Below are 7,459 nucleotides of genomic sequence, written 5' to 3'. Positions count from 1 at the left end.
GTTCAAGTTCATACCGAGAGGGGTTAAGTTTGTTCTCTCTCATGGAGATATATCGTCACAGAAAATAGGAAACAGAAATGACAAACGGTCATTGACTGATACACTAGTATAAAGAACTGTTAAGTCAAAGCAAAACGCCACACCACCATCATTGATACGACTAGATTAGAGAATATTACACCATTTACGAATTATTCATCTGACTTACCAGTAGCTGATAATGCGGATTCAATAAAATGCTTAAATAATTGGATGAGCTGTTATTTGTAAAAGTAGTATAGTCCACGATATGTTTTCTGCAACTCACAGTCTCTTCGGAGTTTGGTGCGAGCGGCTACCACCGTGTTTCACTTAATAAGGCTTCTGTTGTTGTAATTACTTGATCTTGTTGTGAGCTGGACCTTCTAAGATTCGATCTTCCCGTAAGGACCCCTGTTAGATGTTCGAGCACATTACCTCCTTTATCCTGTTGATCATTTCGATCCAGCTGTTGGTTGAGGCAATCGAGGCACTCTTTTCCGGGATATATCCCCTCATTTGTTCCAAGCAAATGTGGCCACTGGAAAATAAACTTCAGAATAATAATTCAAGCGCCACTGGGCCACTCAGCATTTCAGTCTAACACCATACCGCCAGCTATTCTTCAGTCTCTGTTGTCTTGTCTACCAGCCGCAAGTGAATTTGCGGCATGCAGCGTAAGAATACATCTACTCCTTCTATACAAGCAGTCCTGTCTGTTCGGAATAGTTTGTACCTGGGGATGGTGACCTCAGAGTTCTTGATAATATTGAATAATCATGTCTTAGTGAAGGTACGCATGTCTAATCTCAAGCTGCCTTTTCTGATCAGAAAATTCTCGAACTCGTTTCCAATCTTTCGCGGATTCCATGTGGCCAGAATGACAGTCTACGTCCTCAATTTTCATGAACGGGAAAAAATGGAAGTTCATTCTGATCTACATGTCCTCCTTTCAGCGCAAAGATCCACGGCCGACGGTGTTCTTCGTGACTTAAGTCTCAGGGGTGGCCCTCACTAGTTTCTCTCTTCTGGGCTGAGGCCATCTGAATCGTTGTATCCCGAGTTGCAGAAAAATTCGACCCCTTTATATCAATCGGCAGCGAACGCAAGGATCGTCGAACATTGCGCTGAACATTACAGCTTAACTACTTGGAACCTGTAGTGAAGTCAGTAAGGGTAATTTCGTTAATCCCACCAGTGGCGTCACTTTTATCCCACTCGTGTTCCTCTGGTTTTGTTATCGTCTGCACCGATTCTGTGCCTCGAAGAGGATGGATATGTCCTTATTGCTACTTGCTATAATTTTTGACAATCCTCTGAAAATACGCCGACATTCGTGACCGGTACACTGCAGTAAACCAAAACCTCATCTTGCCGGCTCTAAAATATGGTTCTCTCAGTTATCGCCGTTTCATCATTCACATTTTAATCTCCTGCCTTTTTTCACTGACCGTGATTCATTATGGTTTATGAACCGATAAATAAACGATGGCTGCCCAAGGACATGCTTTATTTGAACTGTACGCTGACTGGGGCCATAAAAACAAAAGTACCATTGCTTTGGTCCATTGTGCATCTTAGCTCAGTCCCCGGGTTTACTGTAGAGTACGTGATCGTTCACAGTCACATTAGGGAACTATGTATTCACACCACAAAATTGTCCTCAGGGGAAGCAATGCCTCCGCTTTGGGGGGAATGCTAAACTACTATATTATAGTAGTCTACGTGAGGCTGCCAACAAATCTTTTGTGTAGAGTTTTGTTAGATTTATTGGTATGTAAATATGTAATAGTCAAAAGTGGAGTAAATTGTAGATACTTTCCGGATTGTGATAATTAATCGTTGCTTGTTCTTTCAGACTTCTTCCCAGTTGGAACCATGTGCATTCCAAACCTAGAGAACAGCAATCCAACGGCACTTGAGTACCATCAAATGACACTTTTGGGAACTAAGCAGAAAGAACACCATATTTTGCTGGCCACCGCGCAAAATACTTGTCACTTCAAGTATGCGCAGACAGCTAGTGGCTTGGCAGCTGTTGACCAGTATATCACATTCGTGCGCCATGTACTTTTATTCGCTTGTGACAGTGTTCGGTGCAAAGGCTGCAGAGTTATTCCTAGGAGATGCATACAATAAAAGAGTTAGAAACCGCTGGCTTATGGACAGTTCGAAATTTCTGGTACTAATTTGATCATCTGTTTCCAGAAGGGTGTTACTTTAGGAATCGGAGACATTATTGTGCGTGTAGGAAACTTAAATTACAAATTTATCAGTTACTTTGTGCGTATGTATATAGCTGGTCGTCTGAAGAGATTTCCAAATTTATGACTGAGCTTGCTTACTTGAAGCTAAAGCTATTTATGTTGATTAGCCAAGAAGCACCATATCTCTTTCATCCTTATTGGGAACCATCCACACCTAGCCTAAGGGAGTCTCGAAGCCGAAACCTCCCGGCTATTAGTGTAAGCATATAGCTTTTCTGCCGCCAGCGGCTAGTCAACAGTGTAATTAACTCGTGCTTACGCCGGGTATAGCATTGCCCATCCTTCAATTAAGAGATTCAAAACAAACGGACGCACATGTTGTCCGGCTACTTGACTGATCACTTCCAAGTTGGAAGTTTCACTCACTAGGTGGATTTTATTTTTCCTCTAATGTACGTAAACAGTGTCGGTAGTGTGGCGAGATTTTAGACCTTTTAATGGAGAGTTTATCGTTGAACTGAAGTTGGTCCAATGACTATACCGCTTATTGGGTACCATGAACTGTTCATATCTAAGGAAACCCCAGATAGTTCCGCGTCCTCCCAGTCTGAATGTTTGGCAGTTTTTCTGGTCAGCAGTGTGATTAGATTAGATCTATCAGATCACTATATTGCGAGTCCTAACAAAGCACTGATGATATCACTTCGCTTAGTGATGAAAAGTTTGCAACCGAATTGCCCAGCGCATAGAAAAATGATGAACCATAAATCCCAGATTTGTTCGGTCCATCTGAACCGCCATAAAATTGTGTGAACAGGAAGGTTTTATAGACGTTGCGGTGAAGTCACACAAATAAGACAGTCACTGATAAATCGATCATGGAGTCAGCCACATCAGACATATTACTCAAGCACCATTACGCCCGCCTAGCAGCTACTACAAATGAGCTCCTAATCCCGATAAGGAGCATGACGTGCACAGCTAGAGAACTCCACTTAGGGCCACATGGAATTCGTGTACTCCGTTTTCGTGTGAACTATTAGAACCACTCCGGGATTTTCCACATAATCGATGAAATCGTAATGTTTCGGATGCCAACACAACGGTCCCGTAACTACCTACGACCAACTTTCAGCTGATAACCTATTAAACTGTTTGAAATTTCATTGCATTCGCACCTAAGACAAGTATACACCAATTCCACAATGTTATTCGAGCCCCAGGCCTCTAACTTATGTCTATTCTATGGTGAATCTGTACGAATAGTAGAGTGACGTCTGCAGTTTCATGCCATAGCAACATTCGAGCACACCGAGTTAACCAACCTGGCCTATGGTAGCTTGATTGCCGTAGCCTCTGAACATAACACCGCAGTCCACTATTACGCTGCTCACTGGGGGTCGAAACTCTGGAACAAGAATACGCTATTTCCGTTGTTGTGGCTTGGACCAAAAAATTTTCATTCATACTACATAACCGGTCCGCATAGTTCAGGTCTAAGATAGCCAAGTGACTAAGTGGATTGAAGTTGACCGAACGTTTCATGATCGCAAAATAGGGGGCGGTGGTGAAAACGCTATATAGGCTAGTTAAGTCCTGTAGGCTTGTTTCCAGTATCTTAGATATTACTGTAATATGCACGCTATAGAAACACCAGGGGACAGTGATTCTCCGAAGGCAGGTGTTCACGACAGTTTCTGTGGATGGAAAACAGAAACAAAGCTCATGAGCAAAGGCCCAGTAAGCAAGGTTTTACCTCACCAATACTTACATATAAATCAATCAAACTGACAGACACCGTATACTACAATTACTACCAAGCAGTTTAAAGTCTTTTAATCATAGGGTCTTGGAAACAGCCCAACGGAAGGTTGAAAGCTGGAAGCTGTCCAGTTTATTGGAGTTAGCTAGCTTCATATTTTGAGGGTTTGTTTATCCAAAGCCACAAAAACTCCACAGTAGTCCGGAAACTGCCTTGGCCTAACTGACTTTATCACTAAAAGAAAGGTGTTTTACGGTGCTTTAGATAACTTTTGGTGACTATGGGATTTTTAGACTTTATCACTAAAAGAAAGGTGTTTTACGGTGCTTTAGATAACTTTTGGTGACTATGTGATTTTTATGCGCTCTACATCCTTTCATCTGTGGAGGCTGAGCGAAACAATGTCATCAGACATCCAAGCTGTTTTCTCTCCACTTTCGAATGACCATATGGGAACCATCCTAATACGTCTCCTCTGTAGACAAGTCTAACTAGCATGCCACTCTTGATCAGCACGTTAACCTCAAGTCAGTATACCCAGAACTGCGTTTCAAATTGTAGCGAAAATTTCGATCATTAAAGATGGAGTTTGTACTTTAGCAAGTTTTCAACTACAACTGACTTGGCCTGTCCATAGTGGAAAGTTGGCCTGTGTGCAACATGTAACTCCGTTGAATAACATGGTATAATTTATTCGTGCTTTTTCCTCCAATGTGAATAATGAAATCAACCAATCAGATTGAGATTCAAAGTCCCAGACACTGATTATCACAATCAAAACAATCAGGAGGTAAAGCAAGTGAAAAATGATAACAACGAGAACCTGCCTGATCTGCTTTACTTAGTCGGACAGTGATACCAAGAAACAACTCCTAAAGGACGCTCAAGGCTACCCGACCAAGAAGCTAAAGACACCAAGGATGAACTGTACAGGAAGTAATGCGAACAGGACGAAGAGTATACTGTCAGACGGAGAGATAAAGGATTTCGTGTTTCCTGAAAAGCCGTTTGTGGATATCCTATCAAACCGGCTCAGACACAACATGGAAGTCAACCTCTAATTCGTTGTCGTGTAAAGCACTCGTTCTTGTACAGTGGTTTGAACACCTGCTGAGAGTGGCTGCGGAGATTTCACAGAAAACTGACAGCCATCAGTAAACGGAGACATCACTCCACAGGAAGAAAATTTAAGAACTGAGCCTGCAGAGTGGTGAAGCGTTTTGGAAGCTCGCATGATGGCGTCGGATCGACTGCAAAAGCTAGGCTTGTAAGAGGTTTGTGAGGTGTTTCCAGACATTTTGATGATAAACACACCGACGCATTGTCATGCCTTGTGGACCAAACTGAATACAAGTTGACTGCAAGAGCAGGCTCTCGTTGGGTCTGCTCACAAAATCAAGAGATTTCTCAGTTTGTTCCTGTGTTCATTTATGGCTGGTCCTGTAGAAGCGTACACAACTTTGGTCGCTGGGTTGTTCGTGGGAGCTGGGCAATTTTATTGCAAACGTTTCATCACCAATCGAGGTGACAATCAGTGCGTTGTTGGGGGGAGTAGTGGTGCGTAGCCGTTAGTGGTTGTGCACAACCACCAACCCACCGCTTCGCATCACAATCAAATCGCCTAGTTCAGCGAACAGGCCAACGACCATCTACGCTACCTGAGTTACCAACATTTTCCTCTATAGAAAACGTACACATCTTTAGTTTCCAAGCTAATCGAAGGACGGATGTTGGTAACTAATACTGATCACTAGGCTAAATGAAGGAATGTCCACATTAGCAAACGGTAATTTCTACTTTAACCATAATGAAACTGTGAGTATTTCGTGCCAAGTTTCCCGTACACAACGGATGGTTTCAGTTGATGATTAGACAACCGAGCCGGTGAATGGTGTGATGGCATATAGATCACGTGAGTGCCAGTCCATCAAGGAGACTCACACCCACGTCAGCTTAGTGCCGGTGAAGGGAGGAAGGCTTTTCGCCGTGAAGCTGTTGGTTAGCAAAAACCAACTAAGCAGTTACATACTACTGGACAGGAAAGTAAATATCTCAGATACAGATAGTTTTTAGAGACTGAACATTCTCACGCGTCTCTGAGAAGGACGCGGGAAGCAGTTGCTTTCGGACTAAATGACCAACGTCATCCCGTCATTTAGTATCCAGTTTGCATCCACAAACCAGAAGGTCATGCTCACGGACAGGCATTCACTGAACACGCCATTTACCTTCCAGGGAGAGGCACACCCATTTGTGGAGCGTTTCACGTATCTTGGAAGTTGTATTCGTTTTGATCGGAGTGTGTGTGTGTGATGTCGATGCACGAATGTGCAAGGCTGGGGTCGCGTCTGATAATTTGAGCCACGTGTGCTGTTAAGGCCTTATAGCCTCTAATCTCAAGGAACGTGTGCATCAGGCTACAGTGCGGGCTATGTTGTATTATGGCTGTGAGAATTGGACTGTCCAAGCTGCAGAACAGAGACTTCTTCAGGTATTCGACAATCGTTGTTTCAGAAAAATAGCTCGTGTACTTCACTGTCGGCAAATCCATAACGGGGTAATTAGAAGGCGAGTTTTTGGTCGTGGAACGGGGACATCAATCGGAGAATCTGTCCAGCACAAGAAGCTACGTTGTTTAAGGCATATATCAAATACGCCGAAACATTAATTGCCGAAGAGTGTGTGGTTTTCCGTGCCCTACTCAGAGTGCCGGTAGTTGAGAGGTGGCCAAATCTTGACCTGGCAGGGGGGTATGGAAGAGGTTGAGGAACGTTTGGGTGCTGTCGATGCTACTCGCCTATCAGGATGGAAACCGCTTGATCCAGTGTGCCTGGTTTCGGAAGGTAAAAGTTCTGGCGGCTAATGGCTCTCAGTGGCGTTCGTGCTGTCAGATTATACCAGATTGCCTGAGTGAGTGTTTTCAGGTGTGAGCACCTCGGAATGATTGTGGGAATGAAGCGTTAAGTCGCTTCCCAGTCCACCTTTATCCTTTTCTTCCAAATAAGGCTTTCAAATAAATCACGGTTAACTCGAGTGCCGTGTAGGTGTCATGTGAGTCTCACATAAGCGAGGCAGTTCACAAAATCTTGCCAAAACAATAAGCTTCCTAGGAGATATATTCGATCAGGAGTATGTGAAAAACAATCTTCAAGTGAACCAGAAACATATGATTTGTCAGAGAACTTAAATTCTCCAAGTTCCGTGTACTCAGCTTGGAAATAGTCGGCACAACACAAACTGCTGGATATCAGGAGGCTTGCAATTTAACGGAAAAGATACAAGCCAAAGTTTTGATAACAGATTATGCCGCAAAGCTAAAAGAATTCTACAAATCATACAAAGCCCAGTGCACATTCGCATTTACAATGATTTCCTAACAATCCTGAACGCTGGTTGCATAATGACACACCGTTGCCCACCAATTGGCATACAGGCATTAGGCGAGATGTTGAGAATGTGAGCAGATAAGGAT

This window comes from Opisthorchis viverrini, assembly GCF_000715545.1.
Source record: "Opisthorchis viverrini unplaced genomic scaffold opera_v5_500, whole genome shotgun sequence".
In the NCBI taxonomy this organism is placed as follows: Eukaryota; Metazoa; Platyhelminthes; class Trematoda; order Opisthorchiida; family Opisthorchiidae; genus Opisthorchis; species Opisthorchis viverrini.
The sequence above is the reverse complement of the archived record's forward strand: the minus strand, read 5'-3'. Positions refer to the sequence as shown.